Source organism: Plecotus auritus (genome assembly GCF_963455305.1).
Source record: "Plecotus auritus genome assembly, chromosome: 1".
In the NCBI taxonomy this organism is placed as follows: Eukaryota; Metazoa; Chordata; class Mammalia; order Chiroptera; family Vespertilionidae; genus Plecotus; species Plecotus auritus.
The window spans coordinates 104,352,173-104,369,128 of record NC_137770.1 but is presented as its reverse complement, the minus strand read 5'-3'; the positions used below and the strand labels follow the sequence as shown (position 1 = coordinate 104,369,128).

The 16,956-nt window shown below is 42.2% G+C and overlaps 1 pseudogene across 1 annotated transcript; it reads right to left on the bottom strand.

The window, feature by feature from the left end:
- Positions 1–3,254: 3,254 nt before the first annotated feature.
- LOC308240700 (E3 ubiquitin-protein ligase KCMF1-like) lies at positions 3,255–4,517 on the bottom strand (annotated as a pseudogene). Its single transcript has 2 exons — positions 3,990–4,517; positions 3,255–3,731 (listed from the first exon to the last, which is right to left on the bottom strand). The product of its transcript is annotated as an E3 ubiquitin-protein ligase KCMF1-like (transcript).
- Between the last annotated feature and the right edge of the window lie 12,439 nt (positions 4,518–16,956).

Below are 16,956 nucleotides of genomic sequence, written 5' to 3'. Positions count from 1 at the left end.
TCAGACGTTGTTCCACACAAATTAAAGGGCCCAAATCATGCCAGGAAAACATGTCCCAAACGATAACACTGCCCCTACCAGCTTGAAGGGTTGTACTCATGCATGTGGGGTGCATGCTTTCATGCTGTTTCTGCCAAATTCTCACTCTGCCATCTGCATGATGCAACTGGAAACGTGATTCATCAGACAACATGACTTTTTTCCAATGCTTGACTGTCCAATTCTTGTGTTCCTGTGTGAACTGGAGACGTTTTATCTTGGTAACTGCAGACAGCAAAGGTGTTTAAACAGGCCTTCGGCTTCTATATCCCACACGATGCAGTGTATGGCTAATTTGCCTACAAATGTCAGGTGGTCATAATAATCTGGCCACTCAGTGTATTTGCCAATGTTACATCGGATAAGGACCTAATCTCCAAAATTTATAGGGAACTCATACAACTTAACAAAAGGAAGATAAACAATCCAATCAAAAAAATGGGCAAAGGACCTAAATAGATACCTTTCAAAAGAGGACATACAGAAGGCCAAGAGACATATGAAAATATGTTCAAAGTCACTAATCATCTGAGAGATGCAAATCAAATGACAATGATGTATCACCTCACACCTGTCAGAATGGCTATCATCAACAAATCAACAAAGGACAAGTGTTTGCAAGGATGTGGAGAAAAGGGAACTATAGTACACTACTGGTGGGAATACAGACTGGTGCAGCCACTGTGGAAAACAGTATGGAGTTTCCTCAAAAAATTAAAAATGGAACTCCTTTTTGACTCAGTAATCCACTTCTAGGAATATATCCCAAGAAATCAGAAACACCAATCAGAAAGGATATATGCACCCCTATGTTCATAGCAGCACAATTTATAATAACTAAGATTTGGAAACAACCTAAGTACCCATCAGCAGATGAGTGGATTTGAAAACTGTGGTCCATCCACACAATGGAATACTATGCTGCTGAAAAAAAGAAGGAACTCTTACCGTTTACAACAACATGGATGGACCTGGAAAGCATTATGCTAAGCTAAGTAAGCCAGTCAGGGAAAGATAAATATCACATGATCTCACTCATTTGTGGAATATAATGAACAACATAAATTGATGAACAAAAATAGATCCAGAGACAGAGAAGCATTGAACAGACTGTCCTCAGAGGGAAAATTGGGGGTTGGGGAGGGGAGTAAGAGATCAACCAAAGGACCTGTATGCATGCATAGAAGCATAACTAATGGACACAGACACTAGGGGGGTGAGGGCATGTGCTGGGCAGTGGAAGTGGCCGGGGAGAGGTCAATGAGGGAAAAAGAAGAATATGTAATACTTTAAACAATAAAGAATTTAAATAAAATTTTAAAAAAAGAAAAGTCCAAGTAAGCAAAGATTTTCCTGCCTTACTCTCACCAAATCATTATAAAACTACTCATCAAATTTTTAGTAAATTAAGGCTTTTATTAATTTTTTAAATAATTTTTACAAAACACTTTCCTTAAAAATATGTTTTTTATTGATTTTTAAAGAGAGATATAGATGAAACATCAATGAGAGAGAAACATCATTGATCCACTGCCTCCTGCACACTCCTTACTGGGGATCGTGACCCGGGGCATGTGCCTGATCAGGAATCCAACCAGTGACCTCTTGGTTCCTGGGTCAACACTCAACCACTGAGCCACACCAGCTGGGCTACAAAACACTTTTATTTTAATATGTAGTAAAAACTCAGTGACATTCACTTTTGGACCTCTTCTAGGTCAAGCATTACTTCATTCCAGTCAGATTCTATAGTAATTCTCATTTTTAGATTGTATATCCTGTGACTAACTTTATGCTCTATTTCTAGGCCATAGCACTTATTCTGAAAATTAACTGACATTGCTTTATAATCATCAGTTGCATCTATGGGAAGCACGTATTTAAGAAACATTTGAATCTTTTAATGGAGAAAATAAAACATGTCTCTAAAAGTTTCTTAGAAACTCAAATTTGTTAATTCATACCTTCAAATAATCCTTACTTTTAACATTGTTTCACAGTTCAAAGTGTATTATTAGCCAGAATAATAAACTTATTACTTAAAATATGTTCCAAGTTTCCTCATCAACTCATGTATGATTCTACAATAGAGACACTGAGTGCTTTTGTCTGATTTCTCTCTTCATTTCGGTTCCACAGGGAGTCCCCCTACTTCAAACATATCTGGCTTAATGAATTTTTTTCTTACTATGACTACAATCTGTTTTGGTGTCAGATTCACTCCAGCTTTGAAAGCTTTATTGTTCTCTTTTCAGGCCTCAGACCCTTTCCATTTCTGGAGTGTTCACTAAGGACACAAAATAATTGGTCTGAGCAGATCCACAATACCGCCATGGTATTAACCAGATTAAACATTAAAAACAACTCCTTTTTCCTTTTGATCAGTGAAGCAATGGCAGCGCAATGTTTTGAAGAATATTTGTATTATCTTTAGGTCAGTTTAAAACAAACACACACCATCTTGAGAACAAGCCTCCCCAGCACTTCCCAGGTCAAGGGTGGCCAAGTCCTCATTATTTTGTTTTATACTTGAGGTCATTGCTTGGTGCCATGTTTCCATAATTTATCAAGAAACTAATCAGCTGGGAAATAATCTCCCCAGGGAAGATCTCATTGGTCTTTTCAGAGTTTGTAAATCTCAATAATTCTTCAAGGGCAATACAAACTTTTTATCACAAGAAAAAATACAAACATTTTATCACAAGAAAAAAGTAAGCTGACTTCTTAGGTAAGATGCACATAGCAATTTTTCTCTCTATTTTTAAAGTAAACCATTTAAACAGTTTTAATATTCATAACTACATACAGTAACTTCATTAGAGTTTTCAATTTTCCTCTAGAGTTTGCATGTGGAGATGAGGTGAGCCTTATGCATGTCAAGGTACAGGAAGTAGAGATCACCCCTGCACTGCTACCTACATTTTCCTGCTAGAAGTAAAAATTAGTTAAGTGAAAATGATTATCATATATATTTTCTCTCTTCCTTTTGAATGTACACAAAGTAACAAGAGTGACATACCTGAAATTACAATCACCAAACAAATGCAATATAGTTGTTGTCCACTTTCATTGGCAAATACAGCACAGAGGACATTGTGTGAGAATTGGGCTGCCATCAAAGAGGAGGTGGGACCAGGTTTCCTTCATTATTCTCTTTTAAACTTAGGTCTTCTAAAGCAATACTGAAAGGCATAATATCTAAGCAGTCCACAGCACTAAATTCTGCCATCCCCGCCTCCCACCTCGTCTGAAGAGGAGCTCTCTTCGCCCAGGAAAGTAGATGAAAGGAGCTCTTGGACAGGCTGCCATCTGCACACTCACTTTCCATGGATCGGCACTATGTTCCTAACATTTTAGGATCATTCCACCTTGCTAAAGACATTGGGAATTCTGGATAGTGTGCTGACATTCTGCGTTAGCTGTGTTGGTTGTTGGTGTGATGGTGTGGTTGTAGTGGTGAGCCTGTGTTAGTGCACAGCTTGTGTCACATGTGGTCTCCAGTTGCTGGCAGTTCTAATTGCAGCTGCATCTACAGTTGTAATTGAGAAGCACCAGGGCCAGAATTAAGCTATCCTCCTGCAGAACGTCTCACTCCTGACCACTGAGATAAAAGCTCAGCAATAGGATCCATGGCATCCCTATTGCTTGGAAAACATGAACTCTGAGGAGTAGAAAGTCCACCAGTAGAACTGCTAGTAAAGTGCATGTTTGGCCCTGGCCAGTGTGGCTAAGACAGCATATGCCTGCCAATCCAATGATTCTAAGACAAGGTGCTATCTGGGTCGCAGGTTTGACCCCTGGTCCTGGTTTGGGTGCCTGCAGGAGACACATCCCAATTCATGTGTTCCTCTCCCATCAGTGTTTCCCTCTTTGTCTCTCTCCCCCTTCCGCCCTCCCTCCTTTTCACTCTCTGAAAAGCAATGGAAAAAATATCCTTGGTAAGGATTAACTAAAAAAAATGAAAAAAATTAAAGTGTCTGTTTGATCTATGAGCAGGAGGACCTCCTAATTCCCAGATCAACATTCTACGTACATGTCGAACACCACTCAGTTCATCTAAATCTCTAGGAGCTCTGTGTTCAAGTGTAAGATGAGCTGCACAGTCGTTTGTGGCAGGATCAGGGTCACCGCCAGGTAGTGCTGCACAGACAGGGCAGATCACTTCTATTGATGTTTCTGCGTGTTCAGAAGCAACATATTTGTGAAGAGATGTCTCTGTACAGGCCATTTTTCCACAACAGGGACAAATAAAGGACTGTGGCTGCTCTGCAGAGAAAGCTTCCCCACCATAGTACAAATCAAATTCTACCCTGGCTAGTATGCACTGCACTGGGTGGTCCGTTGTATGCCCTGTTGTTGTACTACTTTCATAACAAGATGCACCAAGATCGTAATTGTAGCAAATTAAGCATGTATCTGCAACCTCAAAATTTTCCTTTTAAACGAGCATCACAGCTGACACCCTCATGTTGGGACATCCTAATTCAGCAGATGGCACAGCGGGCTGCAGTGTTCCCTGGCAGATCTTGCTGCTGCTCACACAGGCTCCCCCTGGATGCCCTGACTTGGATGCAGCTTCCCAGATGGGTGAACAGGGAACCGCTCCTGTGCTGGCAGTCTAATTTATCCATTTCTTGATTCCTATTTCTAAAGTCTACATCCAGGCACTCTGGAAACTAAAAAAGGGTTGTATTAGGACACAACACTCCCTCCTCTAGTGGCACGTGCACCTTTGTATGGATTAGGCTGGCTCTGCTGGAATCTGATGCTTGAAGGGAGTGATGAGAGGACTGGAGTTTTAGAAATAAAATGGAATCCCAGTGATTCCCCTGAGACAGGAATGAGAGAGGACACCTTTGTTGTTATGAGACTCATATTTTTGGTTCTATACTTGGAGCAATCTATTAGTGCTCAGAAGTCCTTCCAAGAGATTGAATCAAAGATGTCCACTGTCCTGTGAAGGCGGGAGAAAAGCTATGTCAGGAGACAATGATGTGGAGCCGTTAATCTGAAATGAAATATTATTTTATCAGCCAGATGATTTAGTTTTGTGTTCATCTCTAGATCTGTATTTGTTCTATTGCCTTCAGCATTTGTTGAATTCCATTGCAGGTATTTAGGACTCAATGGTACCAAAATTTAAAAACCAAGCCTACAGGCTAACATGTGTGGCTCAGTGTTTGAACGTGGACCTATGACCCAGGATATCAAGGTTCAATTCATTGTCAGGGCACATGCCCGGGTTGTGGGCTCAAGTCCTAGCCGCCAGGAGGGCGTGTGCAGAAGGCAGCCAATCAGTGATTCTCTCTCATCATTGATGTTTCGATCTCTCCTTCTCCCTTCCTCTCTGAAATCAATATAAATGTTTTTAAAAATTAAAAAAAAAAAGCAAGCCTATAAGTCCAGCCATTTTTCTCTCAGGAGAAATCTCCCTGTTAGAAAACCTGGAATATGTCAGCTTTATATTACTCACAGAGTTTAGTGGACAATGCTCTCACTTTTGATAGGGTCAATGTGGGAGAAATAGAGCATACCACTTGGGTCCAATTTAAGCCCTGAGAAATCGCTGTGAATAGTATTACAGGAAGCCTCAAGTTTTGCAGGGAAGCTCTTCTAGAAAGCAAGCTAGGTAAGGGGTTGGGAGGGGAGGGTAATACCTCAAAGAAGCCTGGCAACAGGCAAAGGGAAAAGGAATAAGTCCTGGGAAGGAGGACACTCCAAGCCAAAAGGCAGATTCAGAAAGGTGGACCAAGTCTGATGGAGTCACAAACACAGTGAAGTGGCAAAAAAGGCAATGTTCCATTATTGAGGCTGATCACTGCCCTGGAGATGACCTGTCTTCTAGAGAAACAGGCAGATGTAGCAACGCACATCACAGCAACTGCTGCAGGATAAAGGAGATTTTTCTGGTGAAAGAGACACGTCCGCATTCTGAGTGTTTGAGCCTTTTGTATACAAACATACATTACAGTTGACCCTTGGACAACACAGGTTTGAACTGCACAGGTCCATTTACACATGGATTTTTTTTTTTCAATAAATCCATACCATACTGTAAGTGTATTTTCTCTTCCTTATGATTTTCTTAATAGCATTTTCTTTTCTCTTGGTTACTTTATTGTAAGAATACAGTATGCAATACATATAACATACAAAATATGTATTAAACAACTGTTTATATTATCGGCAAGTCTTCCTGTCAACAGTAGTTAAGTTTGGGAGGAGTCTAAAATTACACATAGATTTTTGACTGCACAGGGTGCCAGTACCCCTAACCCCTGCTTTGTTCAAATGCCAACAGTAACTTTGAAATTAAAACACACATACTAGCAGAATTAAGGAAGAAGCGGGGGGGGGGGTGTGAAAGGCAAGAGGGAAGGAGAAAGGAGGGAATGTACATCCTCACCTCAGTTTCCCAATAAGGCATGAGAGTTCTTCATACACTCTTCCTCCTTTGCACTTACTGGTGTCCCAGAGGCATATCAGGGATGAGGTTCTCTTGGGGCAGCTGCACAGCCATGGCAGCCAGGTAGATGGTTATCAGGAGCACTTTGGGAAGATGGAACAATATCCCTTCGCTCTACTATGGAGACAAGACAGTCAGCCCATGAGGCTGGTAGCTTTCCCTGGTGGAGGCAGATTTGCCTAACCTCTTCCCAGAAGGCAGAACAGATATTTGTGTTTTGAACTAAGAAGATGCCCTTACCTCCCCACCCCTTGCCAGAGGAAAATAATTTTTCTAATTCAGCAAAGATAAATAAATTTGATTTCCATTTAATGTACCTAAGAAAAAAATGTAAAATAAAACCCACCAGGCAAACGTTCATATCTTACTCCACAATGGATTTGAAAGCAAATGTGAGAACCTTCCTCTTTTCTTTAACAATTCCCTTCCCCCAGGTGTGCACTTATTGAATCAGTTTCAATTCAATTTATTAAGCAACCACTATGTACTAGGCACGGTGCCTGGTGCTAGAAATACCAAAATGAAAAGTTACATCTCTTCTGACTAGGAGTTTAGAAACACATACATGAATTGAAATTTTTATGTTTGCTGATATGGAATATGGTATGGAATGTGGTGAACACACAAGGAAAGAGGTATCTAAGTCTGCCTGAGAATTCAGGAAGTTTCTCTACACTGAAGTACAGAGACTTGTTGCAAAAAAGCATTCCAACCATTCTCCCTTTCTCTCACTGTTTTTCTCCTTGCCTTCTCCACTCCAATGCCCATCAGTAAAATGATTGTGGGCAGGGTTCATCCCACACACAAAAAGGAAACTAAAACCTGTTATCAAGTGTGTTGTCTCAGTTGTCTCATTGTTTTGATTCATTCAAACTTCAATTCCAAGTAGGTGACCAACCATTCCAATTTTTCCAAGACTGAAGGGTTGTCTGGGGCTCAAGCCATGCATTTTTAAAACCAGGATAGTCACATATACTCCTAGAAAAATACAACCTTCCAAAACTCAATCAGGAAGAATCAGAAGACCTGAGTAGGCTAATATCTACTGATGAAATTGAAGTGGTAATAATAATTTTAAAAAAGCCTCCCAGCAAACAAAAGCCCTGGTCCAGATGAATTCACAAGGGAGTTTTACCAAATATTCGAAGAACTAACACTTATCCTCCTCAAACTATTCCAAAAAAATTCAAAAGGAAGGAACACTTCTAAACTCTTTCTATGCGGCTAACGTTACCCTAATTCCAAAACCACATAAAGACACAACAAAGAAAGAGAACTATAGGCCAACATCCCTGATGAACATAGACACTAAAATCCTCAACAAAATTTTAGCAAATCGGATCCAGCAATACTTTAAAAATATCATACACCATGACCAAGTGGGATTCATGCCAGGGATGCAAGGCTGGTACAATATTCACAAATCAATAAATGTGATACATCACATAAACAGATTGAAAGACAATTATCACATGATCATTTCAATAGATACAGAAAAAGCATTCAATCAAATCCAACACCCTTTTTTCACGAAAACTCTCAGCAAAGTGGTAGTAGAGTGATAATACCTCAACATAATAAAAACCATATGTGACATACCTACAGCCAACATCATACTCAATGGGCAAAAACTAAAACCACTTCCCCTAAGAACAGAAACAAGACAGGGATGCCCTCTTTCACCACTCCTGTTCCACATAGTACTGGAAGTCCCAACCATAGTGATCAGAGAAGAAGAAGAAATAAAAGGCAGCCAAATTGGAAAGGAGGAAGTAAAATTCTCATTATTCGCAGACAACATGATACTGTACATAGAAAACCCTAAAGACTCCATCAAAAAACTACTAAAAGCTTTTTATTTTGATGTAGTCCCATTTGTTTATTTTCTCTTTAGTTTCCATTGCCCTAGGAGCTGTATTAGTAAAGATATTGCTACCACATTTGTCTGATATTTTGCTGCCTATGGATTCTTGTAAGATTTTTATGGTTTCCCATCTTACATTTAAGTCCTTTATCCATTTTGAGTTTATTTTTGTGTATGGTGTAAGTTGGTGGTCTAGTTTCTTTTTTTTTTTCTTTTTTTTTATATATTTTATTGATATTTTACAGAGAGAGGAAGGGAGAGGGATAGAGAGCTAGAAACATAGATGAGAGAGAAACATCGATCAGCTGCCTCCTGCACACCTCCCACTGGGGATGTGCCCGCAACCAAGGTACATGCCCTTGACCGAAATCGAACCCGGGACCCTTCAGTCCGCAGGCCGACGCTCTATCCACTGAGCCAAACCGGTTTCGGCTGGTGGTCTAGTTTCATTTTTTTTTTTTTTTTTGCATGTATCTGTCCAATTTTCCCAACATCATTTATTGAAGAGACTGTCTTGACTCCATTGTATGCTCTTGCCTCCTTTGTCAAATATTAATTGAGCATAATGGCTTGTGTCAATTTCTGGGTTCTCTGTTCTGTTCCACTGGTCTATATGTCTGTTCTTGTGCCAGAACCAGGAAGTTTTGAGAACAGTGGCTTTGTAATATAGCTTGATATCTGGTATTGTGATCCCTCCAACTTTGTTCTTCTTTCTAAAGATTGCTGTGACTATTTGGAGTCTTTTTTTTTTTCTATATGAATTTTTGGAGAGTTTGTTCTAGGTCTGTGAAATATGCTGTTGGTATTTTAATGGGGATTGCATTAAATCCATAGATTGCTTTGGGTAGTATGGACATTTTAATGATGTTGATTCTACCAATCCATGAACACGGTATATTCTTCCATTTGTTTATATCTTCCTCTATCTCTTTTTCAATGTCCTGTAGTTTTCTGAATACAGGTCTTTTACCTTATTAGTTAAGTTTATTCCCAGGTATCTTAATTTTTTTGGTGCAATGGTAAATGTGATTGTTTTTTTGTTTGTTTGTTTCTCTTTCTGTGAGTTCATTATTGATGTATAAAAAAGCCATAGATTTCTGGGTGTTAATTTTGTATCCTGCTACATTGCCAAATTCATTTATCAAATCTAGTGGTTTTTTGATGGAGTCTTTAGGGTTTTCTATGTACAATATCATGACATCTGTGAATAATACAGTTTTACTTCTCCTTTTTCAATTTAGATGCCTTTTATTTCTCCTTCTTGTCTGATCGCCATGGCTAGCCCTTCCAGTACTATGTTGAACAGGAGTGGTGAGAGTGGACATCCCTGTCTTATTCCTATTCTTAGAAGAAATCGTTTTAGTAAAAGAAACCATCATCAAAACAACAAGAAAGCCCATGGCATGGGAGACCATATTAGCCAATGTTATATTTGATAAGGCCCTAGTATCCAAAATTTATAGGGAACTCATACATCTTAACAAAAGGAAGATAAACAGCCCTAATCGGTTTGGCTCAGTGGATAGAGCGTCGGCCTGTGGACTGAAGGGTCCCGGGTTCAATTCCAGTCATGGGCATGTACCTTGGTTGCTGGCACATCTCCAGTAGGGGGTGTGCTGGAGGCAGCTGATCAATGTTTCTCTCTCATCGATGTTTCTAACTCTCTATCCCTCTCCCTTCCTCTCTGTAAAAAAAAAAAAAAAAAAAAAAAAAAAAAAAATCAATAAAATATATTTTTTAAAAAAGGAAGATAAACAATCCAATAAAAAAAAAATGAGCAAAGGACTTAAATAGACACTTTTCAAAAGTGGATATATAGAGGGATCAGAGATAGAAAGTAAGTTCCCCATCCCCTACGGTTCCTGCATTCTGAATGTTCCATTCAGAAACATCTAAATACCCATTACTGAAAAATATACTTGCATCGTTGAATAAGGGGGAAAGGTCACAGCTTGGTGGTCTTGGTTTTTATGCTTTCCAATATTTCTGCTCCCTCAAAGTGATAGCCTCTTTGGGGGCATGTACTATGAATGGATGCTCTTTCCCCAGGCTGCCTGCCACAAGGGGAGGAGGTATTTGCCCAGAGCCAGGCCTCTACCTGGTGTGGGCTAATTAGGACATGTGATCCTTAATGCTTCTGTGGTGTGGGTTGGCCTGTGGATGGATTTTCCATTCAATCTTTAATTTTTTTTTCTCTTCACATTTTCCACACTGCACTAAAATTACTCCCCGGAAAAGCATTTATCTTTCTTATTGCTGCTCCACAGCCTGTCCCCTGAGAGGATTTTCAGGAAGGACTAGCTGGTACCTGTAAAATACCCACTGACTCTCACAAGTGGAACATCCAAGAAAATCCTGTTTTCTTTTCTCCTCTATCCCTTGCCTCCTACCCACTCAACTTGTAAACTGAGTAAAAGGATTTCAACATTTTCCATCCTTTTCCTCATCTTTTTCTTCTACTCTTTTGTTTGTTTGTTTTGGCAAAAAAAATATTTCAAGAAGTTTAATTTCCAGTACCTGTAACTGACTTCCAGAAACAGATGAGAAAAATTATAGTGAGAAACCCCAGTCTGTCATGTGTTACAATACCTCTGTGTGTGTATTTGTCAAAGAACTATTTCCTACCAAATTTTTAACTTTTTTTACTATAAAAAATAAATTTATGATGAAATATTTGGAAATATCAAAACAGAAGGAAAGAAAACTTTCACCAAGCTAAAAGCCAGAGGCCCCGGGTATTAACAACTTAGGATATTTTTCCATTATTTTATTTCCTAAGGTTATTATTTTTATATGCTGTTTTAGATTTCTGTAGAGGCTCATCAACTCACTTCAAACGTTCCCTTCCCTGAGAATCCTTTCCTGAGCCACTCTGGCTCCAGGTGTGGCTGCCCCTCCATGGTCATACCTAACACGTCAAATAGTAAATATTTTCTGTACACACATTTGGGTCACTCACCAGACTAAGGGCTCCTGTCTGGCAGGGACTTTCTTTGGCTCATCCTAATTACTCCAGGATCTAGTACACAGCATTAAATGCAACAATCAAAGCAAATATTTATTTGCACAATCTCCCTGCCAGGGGCAGTCACTGAATATAAATTAGTGAACCTAGTAGATATCACAGGTCATGTGTGATGAAGAGGGCAAGGCCATGACAGGAGAAGGAGGACTTGAAGGAAGACAAGGGCCAGATCAGAGTCAGATGAGCTGTACAGTGGGGAGCCATTGAAGATTTTATGCAGCCATCACACTTTTTCTGGATGCTGTATAAGAAGATTAGAGCTGCCTTCCCCAAGTGGAAGCAGGGGACCACATTCGAAGCGGAGAGTGGCTTGGACTATAGGGACAGAAAAGATGGTGGCAACAAGTGGACAAACAAAAGATATGTTTTAGAGGCGGACTAGCTAGGAATTTCTGACAAACTGACTCTGAAGGTAAGCAAACAAAAGACACAAGTTGGTCATCCAGGTTTCTGGATGGAGCAAATGGGTGATTTATTGAGATAAGGAAGACAGGGGGGCAATAGCTTGAAGTGGCAGGAATGAAGAGTTCATTCTGGGACATATTGCATTTGAGAGACCTGTGAAACAGCTATGTGGAAATGTGGAGTAGACAGTTGGGTACAGAAGTCTGGAGTTCAGAGGAGCAGTCTGAGCTGAGGCTGTAAATTCAGGAATCACCAGCAAATAAGTGTTATTTAAAGCTCTGGGTCAAATTGAGACCACCCACAGGGAGTGTGGCAAGAGAAGGAAAAGGTGCAGGAACAGGGCATAGCTGGGTTGATGGGTGAGGAGCCAGGAGGTGACTGGGAAAGAGAAGGAAGCCCAGGCCAGATGGTGACTATGCGAGGGAGGCACCTGATCAGGACAGAAAACTGAGCCCTGAGTGTGCAAAGTGGAAGTCACTGCCATTAAACAGTGGTGAGGGAAGCCTGGCCAGTGTGGAGAGGAGGTGAGGCAGCATGTCCAGACAACTCTTCCAAGAATTTTAGGCATAAAAGGCAGAGAAATGGAATGGCATGCTGGAGATTCTCTAAAGGATTAAGAAAACTTTAAGAATGTTTGCATGCTGGTATGAATGGTCCAGTAGAAAGGGAGGATTGACAAGGTTGGAGATGGAGGGGAGAATAAAAGCAGGAGTCCTTGAGAAGGTGAAGGGATCAGGTCCAGAGCAGAGGTTCCTACCTTGGACAGGGAAGGGACACTTGAATCATTTTAACTGAAGGAAAGAAGAAGAAAAAAAAAATGGTTGGACTATGGATCTGGAGGGGAGTTTAGAAAGTTCCCACTCTTTAAAGAAGTGTGAGGTGCCCTGCTGGCATGGCTCAGTGGTTGAGCATCGACCGACCTATGAACGAGGAGGTCATGGTTCAGTTCCTTGTCAGGGCACGTGCCTAGGTTGTGGGCTTGATCCCCAGTGTGGGGCATGCAGGAGACAGCCGATCAATGATTCTCTATCATCGTTGATGTTTCTATCTCTCTCTCCATCTCCCTTCCTCTCTGAAATCAATAAAAATATATAAAAAAACACAAAAACAAAAAATAAAGATCTTTCCCTGGGACCTCCTCTAAAATCTCCAGGATACAGAACCCTGTGTGCTCTCCCTCCTGAGAGCACATCCACACTTCTCCCTCTCCCTCTCTGCCTAGCTTCCTCACTCCCAAGCTCCAAGGGCCTTTCCTTTACCTGTAGAACTTGTTTGCTAATCCCATTTCTTTCAAAGAAAAAGAAAGAAGAAGGAGGAGGAGGAGGAGGAGGAGAAGGAGGAGGGGAAGGAGGAGGAGAGGGGAAGGGGGAAGGGGAGGGGAGGGAGAGGGGGAGAAGGAAGGGGGAGAAGTGTGAGGTGAGGCTGTGAGCTGAGAGTGAAGGGGAAAGGTGGGACTAGCATTCACAAGGAGCACTCAGGAGCAGCCTCACCCAGCTGTGGGGCTTGGGAAGGAGTGGGACTTGGCTCAGAAGAGCAGGCTAGAGAAAGAGACAGGTGTGACCATCTGAGACAAGCCAGAGCATAGAAGGGCCAGGGACTGAGAGCACTCAGGGTGGCCTGAATGTTGAATAGAATGGTAATGAGCCCCTGGCTGCACAGGGAAGTCAGGGCTTCCTGTGCCCTGGTAAGGAATTTGGGCTTTATCCTGAAGACAATGGGGACATTCTGGAGGGTGTTAAGCAAGAAAGTGACATAATTAAAATGGAGTCCTAGAGATAATTCTGGTTTGGTGTGGATGGTAGATTGCAAGAGAAAGGAGACTGAGAGACGAGGCTGATGTGATGGGGTGGAGAGGGGGGGCGGTAAAGCTGTCCTGGAATAAAGCAGCAGTGGTGATGGGGAAGCAGGCAGATTTAAGAAATACTTAGAAGCAATAGGAGGAGCCAACAGAACATGAATCAAAAACATATCTACATATCATTTTTTTGAAACAAACATTACAATGTTTGATTTTAAAATGCCAGGTGATTATATTATCAAATGTGTTAAATGTTGTGTCCTCTCTTCAGTCTGACAGCAAAAGCACACATCTATATATATATAAAGCCAGCAACCCTAACACCATAACAACCAGAAAGACCACTCGCTATGACGCCCACTGTGGCCAGCGAACCAGCCAGATCAGGGGGTGGGGCTGGCCAGCCAAACTCCCACGGCCCCCCGCCAGGCCAGCCTGCCCCTGTTTGGACTCTCCCACCCCGATCAAAGGCGGGTCTGGCAAGCCAAACACCCCCACACCTGCCCTCTGCCTTCTTCCCAGCCGGCCCCACCCCTGACTGCACCCCCCATCCCAATAGGGGGCAGGGCTGGCCAGCCAATCTCCTGCAGCCCCTCCTCCTACCTGGCCCCACCCCAGATCACCCCCCCCACCTTGATCAGGGTCAGGGCTGGCTGGTCAACCACCCATGGCTCCTCCCCCAGGCTGCTGCCCCCCCCTCACACACACACCCCCCCCCCCCGTCAGCACTCCCACCTCATTCAAAAGCAGGTCCAGCTGGCCCACCATCCACAGCCCCTCCCCATGGCCGGCCCCACCCCCATTCAGCCCCCCAGCCCCAATCAGGGGCAGGTCCTGCCAGCCAATCATCCATGGCCCCTCCCCCCAGCAGGCCCAGTCCTGATTGGCCTCAATTGGGGCAGGCTGGCCTGCCAACCTCCCACCATCTCTTCCTCCCAACAGGCCCAGCCCCCATCTGCCCCAAGTCTGTTTATAAATGTCCTGATTGAGATGTCTCATCCTTCCTCCCATTATCCAGTACACTGGACACTAGCCTTGATTAAATCATGTCTTCTGCCCAATTTAACCAACCCGGGGAAAGATTGTACCTTGTTCCAACCCACCTCTACAAGAGGCACTGACCCATAGAGTTCACAATCCCTCATAACCTTGTCACTGGATTGCATGTACTAGCAACACATCAGTGGTACCCTGTGTGTAAAGTACATGCTACACTTCAAAACAGGCTACCATTTTCTATCACTTGATACTCTTCACCCTGAGAGGTGGACAGAACAGGATTGATTATTTTATAAATAAATAATTGATTATTTCATAAACAATTTTTTAAAAAACAAGATTGTTTACTTTCCTGAGACACAGAAAGCATAGAGAGACTCTGGCTGAGTTCCCCAAATTTCCCACACCAGGAAGATGCAATGGATTCAAAGCCTAGCCCAAGATCTTTTTGACTGGGGTCCCTCGGTGGTGTACCACTTTTGCCTTATACATTGCAGGGAGCAAGTGTCTTTATTTTAGGGGCATACCATTTACCATCTTCCCCTACAATGAAAATATCTGACTTTGGATTCTCAGCACATGTGTTCTCCCTTAAGAACTTTCCAAGTGCACAGCTAGAAAGGCCTGCAGACCTCAGTGGCTCCTGGCCTAAACCCACACCATCAGAAAACACTGATTCAATTGAATTGTCTTCAGTTCAAGGGATGGACTGATCATTTTTCCCTGACTTACCTGCTAGGTTGGGTAGGCAAATCTGATTATTCTATAATTTTCATTGAATAAGCTTTATGCAGGGCCTCCAAATCCCCCATCACTCATGCAAATAGCTCACCCAAGAAGAAATGACAAGCCCTGTACTCTTGCCTCCAGTTTAACATTAGGTTAATGGGATTATGAAAACACCAGGCCTCAAAGATTTTTATCTAATGTCTTTCCTACTTTCATTATAAAATAACTAGAGGTCCAGTGCACAAAATTTGTGCACGGGGTGGGGTGTCCCTCAGCCCAGCCTGCACCCTCTCCAATCTGGGACCCCTCGAAGAATGTCCAATTGCCCGTTTAGGCACGATCCTAAATGGGCAGTCGGACATCCTTCTCACAATCCAGGACTGCTGGCTCCCAACTGCTCGCCTGCCTTCCTTACTGATTACCCCTAATCACTCCCCTGCCAGCCTGATTGATGCCTAACTGCTCCCATGCCAGCCTGTTTGCCCCTAACTGCACTCCCCTGAAGGCCTGGTCAGCCCTAACTGCCCTCCCCTGCAGGCCTTGTCACCCCCAACTGCTCTCCCCTGCAGGCCTGGGTCCCCCCAAACTGCCCTTCCCTGCAGGCCTGGTTGCCCCCAACTTCCCTCCTCTGCTGGCCTGGTCACCCTTAACTGCCCTCCCCTGCAGGTTTCATTGCCCCCAACTGCCCTCCCTTGCAGGCCTGGTCTCTCCCAACTGCTCTCCCCTGCTGGCCTGATAGCCCACAACTGCCCTCCCTTGCAGGCCTGGTCCCTCCCAACTGCCCTCCCCTGCTGGCCATCAAGTAGCGGCCAGCTTGTGTCCACATGGGGGCAGCCATCTTGTGTGTTGGAGTGATAGTCAATTTGCATATTACTCTTACATTAGATAGGATCATTTTGGCTTCTCTTTGTCCTCCTTTTTTAAAAATTTACCTTTATTGTTGAAAGTATTACAAATGTCCCCTTTGTTTTGTTTTAGGTCTTTTATCCATTTTCATTTTACTCTTGTATATGGTGTAAGTTGGTGGTCTAGATGAATGAATTTGGCAACATAGCAGGATATAAAATTAATACCTAGAAATCAATGGCATTTTTATAAAACAATAATGAACAGAAACCAAAACAAAAAAAAATGAAAACACCCCATTTACCATTGCAACAACAGAAATTTAAAATACTTAGGAACAAACTTAACCAAGGAGCTAAAAGACCTGTACTCAGAAAACTACAGGACATTGAAAAAAGAGATAGAGGAAGAATATACCATGTTCATTGGTTGGTAGAATCAACATGTAAAATGTCCATACTACCCAAAGCAATCTATAGATTCAATGCAATCCCATTAAAATACCAATGGCGTATTTCACAGACCTAGAACAAACACTATAAAAATATACATGGAACCAAAAAAAGCCCCCACATAGTCACAGCAATCTTGAGAAAGAAAAACAAAGTTGGAGGAATCACAATACCGGATATCAAGTTATACTACAAAGCCACTGTACTCAAAACAGCCTGGTACTTACACAAGAACAGGCATATAGATCAATGGAACAGAATAGAAAACCCAGAAATCTACACAAACCATTACACTCAATATTTGACAAAGGAGGCAACAGCATACAATGGAGT